The sequence below is a fragment of the Bison bison genome, unplaced genomic scaffold (genome assembly GCF_000754665.1).
Source record: "Bison bison bison isolate TAMUID 2011002044 unplaced genomic scaffold, Bison_UMD1.0 scf7180017864508, whole genome shotgun sequence".
Lineage (NCBI taxonomy): Eukaryota > Metazoa > Chordata > Mammalia > Artiodactyla > Bovidae > Bison > Bison bison.
Window position 1 is genome coordinate 1,623,745 of NW_011495064.1, and position 17,730 is coordinate 1,641,474.

At 46.2% G+C, this 17,730-nt stretch overlaps 1 long non-coding RNA gene across 2 annotated transcripts in view; it reads left to right on the plus strand.

Annotated features, from left to right (window-relative positions):
- Positions 1-13,863: 13,863 nt before the first annotated feature.
- LOC104980780 overlaps positions 13,864-17,730 on the plus strand; it is a 63,068-nt gene continuing 59,201 nt past the window's right edge. The window contains exon 1 of one of the 2 annotated variants that reach the window (XR_824301.1): positions 13,864-14,465. This is a non-coding gene — a long non-coding RNA (uncharacterized LOC104980780). The remainder of the gene's footprint in view (positions 14,466-17,730) is intronic. The other variant, XR_824300.1, reaches the window with a different exon arrangement.

The following is a 17,730-nucleotide window of genomic DNA, read 5'->3' on the forward strand; positions in this document are numbered from 1 at the left end:
CAGGGAAGAACTTCTGGATTAATGGGATTGCTTTGCAGGCCATAAACTGGCCCTGCTGCTGCTGCTAAGTCACTTCAGTCGTGTCCCTGGGAATGGGCGAATGAACAAGTCTGGGCATGTCCTTCCTGCCCAAGACTGTCCTAGTTCTGAGTCCTGTTTAGCAGACCAGGCGTGCTAAGTCGCTTTAGTCATGTCCAACTCTTTGTAACCCATGGACTATAGCCCATCAGGCTCCTCTGTCCCTGGGATTCTCCAGGCAAGAATACTGGAGAGGGTTGCCATTCCCTTCTTCAGGGGATCTTCCTGACCCAGGGATGGAACCCTGGTCTCTTATGTCTCCCGTATTTGCAGGCGGGTTCTTTAACCAGGAGCAGCCCAAAACTTTGGAGGGAACTTGCCTGTGTGTGGCGAAGACTGGGTGTGATGATCTCTTTGAGTACTGTTGAAGTTTCACCATGAAAAGAGGTCTCCACACTGCACACTAAGGGTTTTAATAATAGAGAAAAATGTTTATGTTGTCACGTTAAGTGAAATAAAGCAGGGTACAAAGTTATGTATACAGTGTGAATACAACTATGTAAACAGATCAGGGGAGAGAGAGAGAATGTGAGCAAGCAGAAGGAAATAGAGCAGAACATTAGTAGTACTTTGGCTTTGGGAGGTGGGATTAATCGTTTCTACTCCTCTGTATTATCTCCAGGCAGAATTTATAATTTCTACAATCATTAAACAATAAATTTTATATTAAAATATACATGATTTCAAGACATTACTTTCCCTCCAACTTAAAGAACATCTGGTAAAAGAAAGTTCTGTTTCTCAAAGCAGCAGCTGCTATCTTGAATCTTGTATTGCTGAAAAAACAAAAACCCAAAATGGAGTCATTCACTCCCCAACCAAGACTTAATTACAGCTTCAACTCCTCCCAGAAATGACCTTCAAAACAGTCAATCTGAAATTTCTCAATTAACATTAGTGAGGAAATCTGCATAATAAAGACCCTTGCCGTCCCCTTTCTGTCCCCAAAGTAGAAGTACTGGCGTCAAATAACTCTTTCTTTTGTTTTCTAATAACCTTCTTGACCCAACCTCTTTTCTATAAAAACCTTCCATTTTGTGCAACTCCTCCAAGCATCCTTTTAAAAGGATGCTAGAAGGGATGCTGGGAGAAAGAAATGGCAACCCACTCCAGTTGCCTGGAGAATCCCAGGAACAGGGAAGCCTGGTGGGCTGCAGTCCATGGGGTCGCACAGAGTCGGACACGACTGAAGTGACTTAGCACCAGCAGTAGCAGCAGAAGGGATGCTGCTCAATTTATGAATTGCCTATGAAAGCCAATCAGATCTTCACATTTACTTGGTTGGATTTTGTTTTCTTTGATAGTATTCTCTCACCATTAACAAGATAAATGCTGAACAGAAACTGGTAGGAGCTCTTGTCAATTGGGTAATCAGTAGATAAAATCATCCATGAAATGAAAATAATATGAAAACAAGATCAAAATCCCATGAGCTGTGCTAGAAGTGAATTTCCTCTTAGAGACATGTTAAGAAATGTTCTGAGTAAAATTAACATATTTTTCAATCTTTTTCCAAGCACACATCGAACAGAAAGATGTGGTAACCAATGCTTTTTTCCTTCACTGCTTTGTAAATCTGTCTAGAAACTCCAGGGTCCAGGGAGGTCAGGGATGACCATCTTGCCTTCACTGTTCAAGTTCCTTTTTGCAATTTCTAATATGGAATTATGAGATCGTTTTGCTAAAAACTGATAGTGCCCTGGTCAACTTTTAAAAAACATATTTAATTTTTGTATTGTTTGTTGCAGACAATAGGATCTTCTTTCCTCTCTTTCTTCCTTTTTTGAAATTGTGATAAGAATATTTATCATGAGATCTACTCTCTTAAAATTGAAAAAAAGTACTACCATATGATCCATGACTCCTACTTTTAGACATTTATCCAAAATAATTGAAATCAGGATTTCAAAGAGATATTTGCACTCCTGCATTCATGCAACATTATCCACGATAGCCAAGGTGTGGAAACAACCGAAATGTCCACCCACAGATGAAAGGATAAAGAAAATGTGGTAGGTTCATGCCATGGAGTACCACTGAACTTTAAAAAAGAAGAAAATTCTGCCATTTGTGATAACAAGAATGAACCTGCAGAACCCTATGCTGAATGAAATATGCCAGTCACAGGACAGATAGTGCATGGTTCAACTGATATGAAGTGTTGGTTACTCAAGTCATGTCCAGCTCTTTGGGACCCAGTGGACTGTAGCCCATCAGGCTCCTCTGTCCATGGGATTCTCCAGGCAGGAAGACTGGAATGGTTGCCCTTACCTTCTCCAGGGGATCTTCCCCACCCAAGGATTGAACCTGGGTCGTCTGCATTGCTGGCAGTTTCCTTATCATCTGAGCCACCAGGAAAGGTACCTAACAGAGTCAGACTCAGAGAAGGAAGTAGCATGGTGCTCGCAGGGGTTGGGAGCAGGGTAAAATGGGGAGTTACTATTCATTCAGTGGGCATAAAATTTCACTTGTACAAAATGAATACATTCTAGAGATCTGCTGTGCAGCAGTGTGCTTGGTCACGTCTGAAAATTATAAGAGACTGAAGAGGCTTATAAAATCCCAAATGATGACGGAACTGAGGCTGCGTTGCAGACTCCTACATTTTGGTACCCAGATGACTCATCGGTTGATCAGCATGAAGGCCGACATATCAGTTATAATCAGAGTTGACTGTATATTATAGAACCCTCCAATAATAGAGGCTCAGATACAAGCTTTATTCTCTCATGTAAAAGAAACCCAGAGGCAGGCAGTCTCTAGTTCCGTGGCAGCTGCCCATCTTGACTAACTCAGACGCCTTCCAGCTCATCATCCTGCCCTCCTCAGGTGGTGGCTTACCAGGTGCAAGTGGGGAAACTAACAAATGCAGGATTGTTTTAGGAAGAATTTTCCTGTGCCCAGTTGAAAATCAAGATCTCCATCACTGGGGGCAGAGGAGACAAGAATTGGGGTTAGGCAGCCAGCAGTCATTGCCACGGCCATAATTTAAGCTGCATTTGGTAGACTGTCCCTAGATCTTCAGGTGAGGCATAACAGCCTCTTAGCAGTGTCCTCATGGCCTATAAACACAAAATAAAACAACAAGATAAATGAGCTGCTTTGCACAGCCCAGGTTCCCTCAGTGGAATAGGGACAGAATAATGACAACAACACTGCCATGCTAAGACGGGAGGATGGGAGGCATCCAGGGGTTTCCAGTCCAGAAACTCTGAAGCCTTCCAGCAGACAGAGTGAGACTTCTCCCCCGGGTTTTGGGGTCCCATCATCTATGGGACCATCTTTGCAGGACCTCTCCATCCACTGTTTCCTGGAGCCCCTGGCAGCATGTCATATGGGTGGGAACCTGCCCTCAGTGGGTGCTACAGAGTATTTTCAGCCCACTTCCTGTTGCTGACAAGTTGGAGATCCATAGTTGAATAGTAAAAGCTTTTTAAAAAATGGAGGTGAAATTTAAATAACATAAAAGTAGCCACATAAAAATGCATAATTTAGTAGCATTTAGTACAACCACAGCATTGTCCCACCATCACTTCCAGTTCCAAAACACAGTCATCACCCCAAAAGGAAATGCGCTCTCCACCCAGCACTTGTTCCTGTTCCTGCCTCCTTCAGTCCTTGGCGACCACTGATCTGCCTCCCGTCTCTGTGGACCTGCCTATTCTGGATATTCCATATAAATGGAATCATACAGAGTGTGATCTTTTGTGTCTGTGATCTTTCTTTCACTTAGTTCATGTCTCCAAAGCTCATCCACATGACAGCAGAGATCAGTAATCCATTTCTTTTCATGGCTGAATAATATGCCATTTTAACAATTATTTTTTTTTTTAAGTTCATGGCTTCTTTGGCAATCCAGGTTAAAAAAAATACACAGTCAGCTTCTGATCTATTTGCTTCTAGCCTGTTCCACATGGTTACAATCTTTCCCAGAGTTCTTGCCAAGATGTTGGCCTCAGACCTGCTTTATTTCCTTCCTTTCTTGCCTCTAACTTCTCTCTCTTTTGATCAAATGGTGGCTACCTTGAGTTTTTCTGAAAAACAGTGTGGCGAAGACCAGGCCTTTCTCTTCCTCTTTTTTCTAAGCTGTTTCCAGGCTTGGTCACTCAATGACCAACCCAAGCTCAGCTCTCACTGTTTGGCATCTTATAAGTTGCTGACTTTTTTTTTCTCTTTTTTTACCTTGCAAGGCCCTGAATCTCTAAACTCTCTCTTTTCCTTTCCTGATGATAACAATTCCATTGACTCTCAGACAGCATTGATTTTCACTAAGAGGGGGAAAAAAACCCCTCTCTAATTAATTATGACATGTCATATAGTACAAATGCTGTTATAATGTTAAAGAAAAAGTGCATCTCAGAGTCACTGGCACACACATGAATGACCAACAGCTACTGAGGTCTCTCTAGGTGTCAGGCACGGTGGGTTTTCCCTGGAGGGAACTTTCATTGTTATTGTTCCTTTCACACAATGGAGTGATGGAAGCAGGGGGAGGAGTCAAACCCAGCAGCCTGACTCCACAGCCCTTGATCATATCCTGTTGAGATATATCTTGCATTTCCCAAACCTGGGAACACTTGCTGTGCCTTCAATCACTCAGTGATCGACACCGATGGGCACCTGTAGGAGCAGGCAGATGCGTTGGAGGGGAGTTTCCTTTTAGGACTTTCCATCTTGAGGGAGGGGAAAGGGTTACAGTGAAGCAGGAGAATGAGACGGGGAGAGAGATCTCCATGGGCAGCCTCCCTCGGGCGCATACTCTGTCCCTTCCCTGGCTCGTGTTCCTCTCTGTGCTGCTGCGTGTGGCACTGTAGTCCCTCCAGCCCGTGATCCACGGGGAATGTGGATTCCCCTTTCTCCCGCTGTCTTAGACCAGATCTCACAGAAGGGCATTGATGGCTCAGACTGGCCATGCCATGGGCATATCAGGTGACTGATATCCCTTCTTCCCTTCTTGTTTAATTCAAAATCACATTGCACTTCAGATGGCAATGTGTCCAATGAAATGACTACATTTCTAAGACTAGCTTGCAACTAGGAGAGGTCATGTGATTTAGTTCTATATTCAGAACTACTATTTAGAATTTTCAGTAAGATTCCATGAGGATGGGGCTGGGGGAAGACTATATGTATATTGCATGAGTTTCCCTGGTGGCTCAGATGTAAAGAATCTGCCTGCAATGCAGGAGACCCAGGTTCAATCCCTGGGTCAGGAAGATCTCCTGGAGAAGGGAATGGCAACCCATTCCAGTCTTCTTGCCTGGAGAATTCCATGGACAGAGGAGTCTGGAGGGCTAGAGTCCATGGGATCGCAGAGTCAGACATGACTGAGAGACTAACACTTTCCCTTGCATGTGTGCTAAGTCTCTTCAGTCATGTCTGACACTTTGAGACCCTGTGAACAGTAACCCTCCAGGCTCCTCTGTCTATAGGATTCTCCAGGCAAGCATAGTGGAGCAGGTTGCCATGCCCTCCTCCAGAGGATCTTCCCGACCCAAGGATCAAACTTGTGTCTCCTACATCTCCTGCATTGGCAAGTGGGTTTTTTTTTTTTTATCACTGGCACTGCCTGGGAAGCTCTTTGTCTTCCCTTACTTTCTCCTAATGTCAAGACGGAGAATATAGATTTGCTGGCTGGAGTTCCAGCAGCCATCTTAGACCATGAGTTTGCTTTGATGTTGAAAGCCATGCTCCAGGATGGTATATCAGAAAGATAAGAGCCCAAGGTCTGGGTGATACTTTGGGGCTGCCACATCAGCTCCTGATACTTATGCCAGACTGCTTTTACATGAGTGGGAAATAAAATCCTAATTTAAACCCTTGTTTCTTTTTCCTGGAAGTATGCAGCCATATCGAATCTGGGTTGCTACACTCAGTGGGAGGTGCACTAGGCTGATAGAACCATCGGAACCCATAACGTGGGTGGGCGAGGCTGCACCAGGCAAGAGCTCTCTCAGACAGAATGGCAGCACTGCCACGAAGGCCCGCCTGCCACTCGCTGGGCGCTCACTAAGGGCTCAGGTCCTCTGTTGGGTGCAACACATGCACCGTGATTTAATCCACCCCAAAATGCTGTGGCAAGACTCCCCTGTGACCATGGCTATGCTCAATGTACAAATGAGACAACAAAGACTCAGGAAGTTCGCTCTACAAGGCCACTTAGTTGGGGGCCAGGTTGCAAACTGGACCTGTCTGACTTGAGGACAAACCCTTAAACCCTAGACAGACTCCAAGAAGCTGTGCAGATGTGACAGTGGGAGACTGGCCCAATCAGATCTGTGGTTTTGTCACATCACAAAAGTGAAAGAAACAGTTCAGAGAAGGGAGTGGTGCCTGGCAGACCAGAGGCAGGAAGACACACAGCGGAGCCTGCCATGACTCGGGCTGAATGGTGACAGGCCATGCTAGTGAGGTTGGGCTGAGTGGCCCTAGGGTGGGAGTGCTTTCACCGGTTACTCCTTCTCAAGCACTTGGTGGGGCTGGTCCCTCTTAGACATGTGATTTAACTCATAAGTTTCCACTAAGAGCCACTAGAGATGCATGAACTATCTCAAGTTCAGGTTCGACAACACTTAATGATGCAATGGACATGGATTTGAGCAAACTCTGGGAGACAGTGGAGGACGGAGGCCCCTGGCGTGCTGCATGGGGTTGCAAAGATCAGACACGACTTAGCAAGTGAAAAACAAACAATTATCCATTACTGGCTATCAGGAAATACGCTGGCTTTTTTTCTTTTTTTCAGTAGAGTTAAGTTTTTAATTATGAGCTGTTTAAGGGGCAAACTCGAATTGTTTGAGGGTGTATGCATCCATGTGATTGAAATGAAAACTAGGAAGCTAATGCTGCTCTTGAAGAAAAAAAATCCCTCAGCTCTAAATCAAGATGGTACCTCAAAGGAACAGCCTATCTGATCTTTTGTCAGTGCGCATCAGACTAATGAACTACTTACACATTAAGAGCTTGGTTTTTTGTTTCACCAATGATCAAGCCTAAGAAACCTCCCAGTCACACCAAATCCTGCAAAATGAAGACGACTATCATGTGCCGCTATTCACAAGGGAAAGGAACCGTTCATAAGCCGAGAAAGGAGGATTTTCAGGGCCTTGGCGCTTCATGATAGTTTGCTTTGTGTTTTTCTTGTTAACATTTCAAAAGTATAGTCTGTCTTTAGCAAAGCAGATGCAAACAGTAACCAATAACGTGTTTGCCAGGACCTGCAGATATCATGCCATGCTCACCAGCGTCTACCGAATCCCCTGCTATAACATCGTCTCCATTCGAGCAGTATTTGCTTTGGATTTCCTCCAACCACACTGGCCAGGGCACTGAGCTCCATTCCTGTTTTAACACATCATCTCTCTCTGTCACTAAACTAGATCTTTAATTCCATGTCTAGGGCATGTGTGATAAGTCACTTCAGTCGTGTCCGACTCTTTACGACCCCATGGGCTGTAGTCCACCAGGCTCCTTTGCCCATGGGTTTCTCCAGGCAAGAACACTGGAGTGGGTTGCCTTTCCCTTCTCCAGGGGATCTTCCTGAACCAGGGATGGAACCCATGTCTCCTGTATGAGCAGGTGTATTCTTTATCACTGTCCACCTATCTCATTATGATTCCTTCTTTATATCTTTAGTTGTAGAAGATCTTTTCTGGCAGGTTCCAGCCTTTTTATTGGAGAAGGAGTTCTATAAATAGTTGTAATATTGGTGTCAGAGATGGTGAGCTCTGGGTCCTTCTACTGCAACATCAAGATTAATCTCTGAACAAGGACTTAGACGTGGGTTCAAATCCTAGCTCAGCCCCTCACTGGTCATGGAAAAGCAGGCAAGTCTCCGAATCTCTGCTTCCTCAACCTAGGCTTGCTGTGAGGTCTTTGGTGCGGGGGGGTGGGTGGGGGCAGTAGTGGGGGTGGGAGCTGGGGGTGGGGAGTGGGTTCCTCTGCCAGTCCTGCTCCTGTGAATTCTGAAGTCATTCCATTTCTATTCCTTACAGTGCCTGCAGTTAACTTGAAGTAGTGTAGAGATGTAAATGGCAGGTACTAGTCTAGGCTCTGATGGTGCAGCGGTGAATGAGACAAAATCCTTGTTCTGAGTTTCCAGATCTGAAAGGGAATTCAAGATCACAGAGCCGCTGGGAGCTGCACTTGGATTCAGAGTTAGCCTCTAGAAAGTCCAAATCAGACCATGTCACTCTTATATTTAAAACCCTCCAGAGCCCCCTCACTGACCTTGGCGTAAAATCTGAGTTCCTTCTTTGCTCTCTTGCCGAGCCCATTGTTCCTTCCCTGCTGCTTATCAGCATCAGCCTTGACGTTCCTGAGACAAGCCACACTCCTTTTGCCTTAGGGGCTTTGGCTCTAGCTGGGCCCTGTTCCCGAATGCTGCTGGTTGGGTCCTGGCCATTGTTCAGAACTCAGTTTAAATGGCCCCAACAGAATGGCCTTTCTAGACGGTCCACTCATCTCAAGTAGCATTCTTCCACCCTTCGTTAGGCTTTTGCACAGTTCCTATCACTAATTTAGATTTTTCTCGTGCACTTGTTTTTTGTCTCCTCTTCCCAGAAGGAAAGCTTCATGAGACTCGAGACCTGTGTCTTTCCTGCTGTGGCCCCAGGACCTGCATCAGTGCTCGGCCTCTGGCAGCCTTCACTGAATATTCACTGAATGTTTGAGTTTCCAGATTACTTGTATTTGGCTCCATATACCCCAGCATCTTCTTTATTTCAGTCTGCTTTGTTACATAATAGTTTGTAACTATGCAGCTCATTCATAGGTACTGAGTTTTCAAAGATGATGCATATTTAGTATGTGATTCATTCATTAAAATTCTAGACTTTTGACTGTATCCTGTGACTCAGATACTGTACTGATGGGAAAACTTTCAAGTAGTCAGCCGTTTTACCAAGTCAGTGGCATCTATGACTAACAGACGATACTTAGAGATATTCTTTATTATTCCATGCACTTCACATATGTTAACTTTCAATTCTCATATACCCTTGTGAGTATGGAGCCTCCATTTTGCAAATGCACTGGGTTTATTCTGTATAACAAATTACTGTGTACCAATTCTGTGTTACAAATTACTATAAACCCAGTGGCTTAAAACCACCCCTAAGATGCCTGCTCCTTGGAAGAAAAGCTATGAAAAACCTAGACAGCTTATTAAAAAACAGAGACATCACAGGCCACAAAAGTCTGTACAGTCAAAGCTATGGTTTTTCCAGTAGTCATGTACAGATGTGACAGTTGGACCATAAAGAAGGCTGAGCACCAAAGAAATGATGCTTTCAAAGCAAGGAGAAGACTCTTGAGAGTTCCTTGGATTGCAAGGAGATCAAACCAGTCAATCCTAAAGGAAATCAGTCCTGAATATTCATTGGATGGACTGATACTGAAGCTGAAGCTCCAATACTTTGGCCACTCGATGTGAACAGCCAACTCATTGGAAAAGACCCTGATGCTGAGAAAGACTGAAGGCAGGAGAAGAAGGGGATGGCAGAGGATGGGTGGTTGGATGGCGTCATGGACTGAACGGACACGAGTTTGAGCAAATTCAAGGAGATAGTGAAAGACAGGGAAGCCTGGTGTGCTGCAGTCCATGGGTCGCAAAGAGTAAGACACAACTGACTGACTGAACAGCAACAACAACAATTCTTGCCCTTGAGAAGAAGATGGGATAACTAAGAGCTCAAATGGCAGTTAATATTATGGAACACTTACCATATATATGAAAGCTCTAGAATAAGTGTTGAAATGATACTCCTTTGAATCATGCATGGCTCTCCTTCCATCTTACAGATGGGAGGATGGAGGCAGGTGGACCACCGCTTGATTTTGATTGTGCAATTAGTGACAGGATGTAAACTTGAGTGAGGTTTCACCCAGGCTCTGGCAGTGCTTTTTGTTTAAACATTTTAGACAGCATGGAATCTCCCCTCCTGCTTCTCTGAGGAATAGACATTGAGATGGGATAAGTTTTTTTTCTTTAGTTCTGTGCATTCTTGCCTGCCATCCTGGAGGCAATGGCCCTACCCCTGAGCCCATTACCTTGGCCAAAAGAAGCCACATATTAAATGACATAGGCTTGGGGGCCCATCCTAGAACTAGTCACAGTGGCATTCTCTTGTTTTGCTTCACCCAATCAAAATTCTCCCCTGGGTATGGGGGTGGAGTCAATTCCAACCAAATGTCAAGGCTGCTGCCAATGGGGAGGGATGGAATGAATATGGGGGACATCCTTGGGGTCTGTTTCATAGGGTCAAAGACAGGGGGCTTTTTTGCAGATGGAAGAGACTTTGGCCTGTGGTCAGGCCCAAGGACAGGAAAAGGTTAAGGATGGAGGGAGAGGACCTATGTGTGATTAGGAGTAAAATCCTAGAGAAGAAGTGAAGTGGAGAGGGGAGGAGGGGCTATATTTGAAATGCGGGACTGGATCTTCTCCCAGGAAGGAGAGTGGTAATGAGCTCTGTGAGGCAAGTGAAGGGAGGACCACTGAGAATATTCCTTGATGCCCTTGTGTACCATGTGGGGCGAGCACTGTCTTGGCATGTGTAGCTTCATGGGTCTCTTTGGGAAGTACTAGTGAGTAACTTCTCGGAGAAGGAAATGGCAACCCACTCCAGTGTTCTTGCCTGGAGAATCCCAGGGACGGGGGAGCCTGGTGGGCTGTCGTCTATGGGGCCGCATAGAGTTGGACAGGACTGAAGCGACTTAGCAGCAGCAGTGAGTAACTTCTCAGGCGGCACTAGTGGTAAAGAACCTGCTGCCAATGCAGGAAACGTAAGAGTCGCAGGTTCGATCCCTGGGTCAGGAAGATCCCCTGGAGGAGGAAATGGCAACCCACTTCAGGATTCTTGCCTGGAGAATCCCATGGACAGGGGAGCCTGGCGGGCTACAGTCCATAGCGTGTCACAGAGTTGGACATGACTGAAACAACTTAGCATGCCTGCATAGTGTTTAATTCTAATTGAATTTCCCCTTAATGAGAATTGCTGCCATCTTAAGGTGGGGGGCACGCAAGGCTAGGATTTTTATTTACTTCTCAAATGAATAGAAAGTACCTCTACCTTATAAATATCTGCAGAATTAGGTTAGGGGATGTGCATGCCAAGATTTTTTAGCAAGTCCTTCGTGGAAATCCCTTTAGCCTGGTGGTTAGGAACATGAGTTCTGACATCAGATGTCCTGGGTTCACAGCTAGGCTGTGCTGCCCGGGGTAGGCTCCTGGCCCTCTCAGAGTCTCTGCTAGAAAATGAAGATGACGTGTGTCACTACCTTCTTCAGAGGGCTACTTTGAGGATCAGAGGTCACAGTACCTGCGTGTTGAGGAGACTGACTGGCACATATTAAATACTCTTAAAGGTGAGCCATCAGGGCTTGTAAGAATCCTGTGACCAGGTAGTATGCACTGTCTTCAGACTGGGCACTGTCCTTAGGAGTGAATCTTGTTTATTTTCCTAATTCACAGAAACCTAAATTTTTCCAGTGCTATTTTCGTTGGGAAAGGATCATGTAGATGTTTCACAAGTGTTTCCAGGGCTTTCCCTGGCTGTCCAGTGGTTAGGGCACTGTGCGTCTACTACAGGGGGCACGGGTTCCATGCCTGCTTGGACAACTAGGATCCTGCATGTGGCCTGGCCCAGCCAACAAGTAGAAAAAAAAAAAAGATAAAAAGTGTTTCCATGTAGCCAGGTTTAAAATGACATCATTGTCTCCTTTCTGATGAACTGTGCAGAGGTAAGCTACCTTAAAGAAAATCCATTCTAGAGCTTTCCATATTAACAGTCATGGAAGGCGGTGCTGATCTGTCTCAATGAGTGATTTATTTATGAATGTATTGATGGCAGTCCCTTCTCGCACTGATGGCCTTTCCCACTTCCTGGCCCGGATGAGAAGAGCTTTGGCAGTCAGGAATTGACATAGCATTCCTGGGATTATCCGTTGCAACATCACATGGAGGACACAGTTCTACTGACCTCACCCTGTGGTGCCTTAAATGGCTGCTATGGGAGGAGATCTTGCCCTAGAAGTTTCTGGAAGACCTCCCTGAAACAGTGTTGCTAAGGAAGAAACCACTGGTAAAATGATGCACTTCTGGCAGGAGGGTGTGGCTGCCCCTCAGAGCCTACATTTCCCAACTATTTTAGATTTCTTTAATTCATTTCTGGTAGTTTTTTCCAATTAATAATTTCTCAATTCCCCCAGGGATTAATGAGTTGACCTAATACAGTCTTCATAATGGACTTCCCTGGTGGCTCAGATGGTAAAGCGTCTGCTTACAATGTGGGAGATCTGGGTTCAATCCCTGGGTCGGGAAGAGCTCCTGGAGAAGGCAATGGCAACCTACTCCAGTACTCTTGCCTGGAAAAACCCATGGACGGAGGAGCCTGATAGGCTACAGTCCATGGGGTCGCAAAGAGTCAGACAGGACTGAGTGACTTCACTTTCACTTTCAGCTTTCATAATGGAAGGCTGGCTTTCCCTGTACAGACCCCTGCACCACAGCCTGCATCCGGGGCTGCTGGCCTCATGGCCTGAGGTGGGTCCCTTTGGGACAGGCTGCTCATGGGCCCACCACCCCACCCTTGTTTCCACTCCCCTTGAAGAAAACACACTACGATGCATTGCACAACAAAGCTGTTCTGAAATTCTGGAAAACCAACAGGCTTTGCACACTCCTGGAAAAAAACAAAAAACCAACCCCCCCAAAACTGCCAGAAATAAGAATATTTGGTCAATTCAATAATATACTGCAACTTTCACAGGGACTTCAAAGCACTTGGTGTTGTCTGATAGAAAAATTTTAACAGCCCTGATGGTTCTGTTAAAAGAACTGAGATCTAGAATAACAAACAAGTATTACTTCTGTGGTGGTTCAGTGGTAAAGAATCCACCTGCCAATGCAGAAGATGCAGGTTCAATCCCTTAGTTGGGAAGATACCCTGGAGGAGGAAATGGCAGCCCACTCCAGTATTCTTGCCTGGGAAGTCTCATGGACAGAGGAGCCTGGCAGGCTACTGGGGTTGCAAAGGGTCAGACTTGACTTAGCAACTAGAGAATAACAATAACAATTATTGCTCTAAGACGAATCTGACTCTAAATGGAGACTGGGTGTCCTGACCCCTCCAGGGTGAGGAGCAAAACGATGCAGCTTGCTCAAGTCTTCTGTCCCCTTCCAAAACAGTATTTCCTCATTTGCTCTCTATGCTTCAGGGGTATCACAGTGTGGGCTGCACAGCAGCAGGTACTAAGTCAGAAAGGGTGAAGGTTCCCCGTGTTCACCCGTGGCCTTGTGTGGGTCATGCTCCAGAAACCAGGATGGGCCTGATGCAACCACAGCCACCCTTCTTGGTGGCTCAGTCTGCTTAACATCATGTGGATTTTGCTCTTCCGTTGATTCTCATAATTTAAAAATGTGGGAAGCTGTGGAAGGCTGCCCCACCCCTGGGGATCATTCCAAAGAAAACTGGGAGGTAAGGCTCGCCTCAGTCCTTGCATGCAGACGTCCGTCAACGGTTTGTACAGTTTCCAGGCTTCTGCTTTCATTTCATTCCTTGGGACTTGAATATTCAAATCTGGCATATTCTTGAAGCCTGAGAGATGGATTTAGAAGCGATTTTGTTTAAGTCACTTGATCCTAAAAACAGGGCACACCCTTCTTAATAAATAACTTTGAAGAAATTGTGGTTATAGATCCTGTGATTAGTTTGGTAGAGGAAGATGTGCAGGAATAAACACAGTGAAATCATGAGGGCAAAGTAATGTCCTCAAAGAATGAGATATTTCTCATTTTTCTCTACGTCCCTGAAATGTCCTGAAAAAGCAAGCATTCAGGGCAGGAGCTTTGCAATCAGTTACAAAACGTCAGTGTCTATTGAAGAAGGTTCAAATGCATGGAAGCCTCATGCATTTTTCTTTTTTTTTGGCCGTTCCTAGACCTCCTAAATAAGGCATTTTTCCCTAGAGTAGGCTCCCGGGCAGCATGTCAGGGCAGTGGCTGAGTCTGCTTGCCGGGGGTCAGGAAGGCTGTTCTTCCAGGAAGGGCTGCAGAGACCCTGGGAACAGGACTAGGCTGCTCACAAGTATGAAGAGAATGTCGGGAGAGGAAGTGGTGGCTGTGAGTCAGCATGAGTCATCTCGTTCCAATGAGAATGAAGACTGAGGTGTGCGCCTTTTTTTTCTCTCTCTCACTTTTTAAATTTTTTTTATTTTTTTGAGTCTCAATCGTGTGGACATCACTGGGAATGGAGGGAAATAACTGACTGAATGGTCGTTGCTTTTAAGTTTCAAACCGACATTCCAGGCGGGTTGTGTCTGAGCCAGCCTCGGGCTTTCAGACCTTCACAGCCTGGTCCTGAGAAGGTAGAGCTCTCAGCTTCTCCCTGGTGAGTATGTTTCTGTCACTTTCTTGCTCATTTCTGCAGTTTGTCTCAAGAATCTCAGCTCCAGGAGCTTGGCTGAGGGGTCTTGGAGTGGATGCTGTGTTTTGTTCAGATTTTGAAGACCTCTGACTTTAGAAGTTGGCTTCTCAGCGCCCTCACCCCGCTAGCTACTGTTTGTGAGCCTGATGGTTTGCAGAAATTTCTTAGCCTGTTAATTGTGAGCGTGTGTATTACGGAGAAGCCGGTGGTGCTTGGCTGGTTTAAAAAAAGCTGTTTTAAGACTCCTCTCTAGAGCCAAAGGGAAATTCAGAGATGGAGGTGGGTGACCGTGCTAACCCAGGGGTGCTGAGGTTGGGCTGGCTTCCGCTTCTCAGGGGTGGAGGCAAGACGGCTTCTGAGCAATTTCTGGCCTCGTGGTCTGAGCTGCCCACTTTTGGTGCAAGGGTTACAATAAAGAGATAGAATTTTGACTTTTCTCTCTAAAAGCATGTGAATGATTCCAGGAGCTTATTGAATGTCTTTTGCCTTTCCTTAGCACTGAAAGTCACAAACAGTAGTAAAATCAGAAAGAAAATATTCAGGGGGCCGGGGGCAGCGGGGGCGCGGGTGTGAGGATGGGGTTGCTGAGTCGTTGAGGCTTGACTTGACCTTGATATGTTTCTCAAGCTGTTACTATTCTGATAAAGCTTCGCTTTACTGTCAAGTAATATACAGGAAACTTTTTTTTTTCAAATGTCGTCTGGTTACTGTAAATGAAACGGTTAAAATGTCATAAATACCTTATGATAAACATTTTTCAAATTTGCTTAAAAATCTGCACATCAGTAAGCAGGGTATGACAGAGCTTTTTCAGTACAGTCATTTGAGTGCGTGGGCTTCCTGGGTTAATAATGAGTCAGCACCCGATTTCTCAAATTGGAGTGGCTGAGAGAATATTCTGTTTGCCCCCAACACAGCCCGGGGGCTGGCGGGCCCCCTCCTGGAGGGTGTGGCTGTTTGGTCTCCTCTCCTGTTTGGGTGGCCCATCTGGCTCCAGTCCCAGCTCTGTGCTGTGTGGCTGGGAGACCGCTTTGCTGAGGGGTCCTTGTGCAGGTTCATCTCTTCTGGTTGACGCTGAGGGGTTTGAGGGACGGCCATCATGGGATTGGTTGAGTATACAGTTGGTGCAATTAAAAATCCAGAGTTTATGAAGGGTAGTGGTGGCCCAGGGCTGAAGCTGTATCTTGTGTCCTGTGATGTCACACTGGCCGAGGGACCCAGGGGGAGAGGCAGTCACCGCGTGAGTTTCAAAGCCCGTGTCGTGCAGGGGACAAGTAGCACAGGAAGACGGCTACATGTCTTCGCTTAAAAGCCAAGAGCAAGATTCTGAGGAAGAAAACCTCCCTCCAACTTTCCTCTTCTTATCTACAGCAGGAGAAAAATATTAAAATTTTAAACAATAATCACTGGGTTGCAGGCTAGCTGCTCAAGGCCCCAGCGCAGGCCCTTTTGACTCCATCCTGCGCTAAGGTCTGTTGGCCGCGCAGGGCTGGTTTCCGATGTTCTGATGACTATAGGTGGCGGGTCCATATTCTTTGGATCGCAGGCCCTGTATAACCCTCAAGGCTATAACCCTCAAGCAAGGCTCTCGGGCTTCCAGACCATGTGTGACTCCACTGGTTTCAGTGGGTGGTCGGGAGGACTCAGAGAACCAAGTGTGTACAAGAGGGTCTGGGCTCAGCAGCACACGTGTGCTGAGTCCTTAAGTCACGTCCGACTCTTTGTAACCCCACAGACTAGCCCGCCAGGCTTCTCTATGCATGGGATTCTCCAGGCAAGAATACTGGGGTGGGTTGCCATTTCCTCCTCCAGGGGATCTTCCCAACCCAGGGATCAAACTCGATCTCCTGCCTCTCTCCCATTGGCAGGCAGATTCTTTACCATTGAGCCACCTGGGAAACCCTTGGACTCGGCAGGGACCCCCTCAATGTTAGCTCTACTGCCTTCCCGTCTTACCTGGACTCTGAAGGGATCTGGGCTTACAGCTCCTGAGTTTAGTGCCTTGACCTTTTCAAGCAAGATCCTGCGATTTCCAGCGGAATGAGCCTTGTTCCAAGGCTGAGTCACAGCCATACAAGTGTCAACGCAGGGGCTCAGCCAGGCAGGCGACAGGGGTTTCTAAGGTGGGAGATTTGCCCGGCATCTCTTTCTTGGTGAGTAATCTTTGTAAGTGCTCAGACAAATGCCATCTTTGTGGAGAGAAGAGCCCATAAGAGTAGAAATGCCTTAGGCAGTGCCTCTGTGTCCCGTGGCCACCAGTCCTCTCTGTGGTTCACATTTCAGAGATTGCACCAGGCATCAGACATGTGTTTATCCCTGGGTCCTGTGTCTTTAAATCCTCCTGGCTTTGGGGTGGCTGCTTTTATCCTAGACATTGATTATGTTCTGTCGTGTGGAAGTCAGGCAGTCGTATGGATGCTGGAGGTCCACGGTCTCTCACCCACGAGACAGAAGCCTATGGTGAACTGCTGTCGTCACTTCTGTAATCAGAAGAAAGAGTCATTTAGGAAGGTCTGAAATAAAGCCGCGGATAGGTCTGAAAAGAGAGCATTTCTGAATGTGATTTGCTGCTTTATCATCTTTTTCTAGGGCTTCCCTGGAGGCTCAGTGGTAAAGAAACTGCCTGTCAATACAGGAGACCCAGGTTCAATCCCTGGGTCCGGAAAATACCCTGGAGAAGGGAATGGCAACCCACTCCAGTATTCTTGCCTGGGAGATCCCACGGACAGAGGATCCTGGCGGGCTACAGTCCGTGGAGTCCCAGAGAGTCAGACATGACTGAGCAACTGAACAATAGCTACATCTTTTTCTAACTACCCAAAGGTGCTGAGTCTAAGTGTGAATGCGGGTAGGGATGAAGAGAGAGAAATATTCTATAATAGAAACTTCAGATGTTTTAAAAGCACATTCTTTGGCAAAAAGAAAACGCTGAGAGTTTGATGACATTTGACAAGTCGCCCTGCGCCCTCTGGTCATGGTGCCCTCAGCCTGAGGACTGGCCTAAGGCTTGCTGCCTAGGTTCCCCCTTCTCTGCTCCTAGTCAACATCCCAACCAGGGTTCTCATTATCCCTTGCAATGAGGTTTCCAAGGCACCTGAGAGGTGGCCCCCCCAAACCCTCGATGTTTGGCAATCTGAGCTAGTTTTTTAACTTACTCGTGTCCTATCTTCATCACCATGAAATGCAAATATCATAGCACCAGTCTCATGGGGCCTTGTAAAGATCAGTG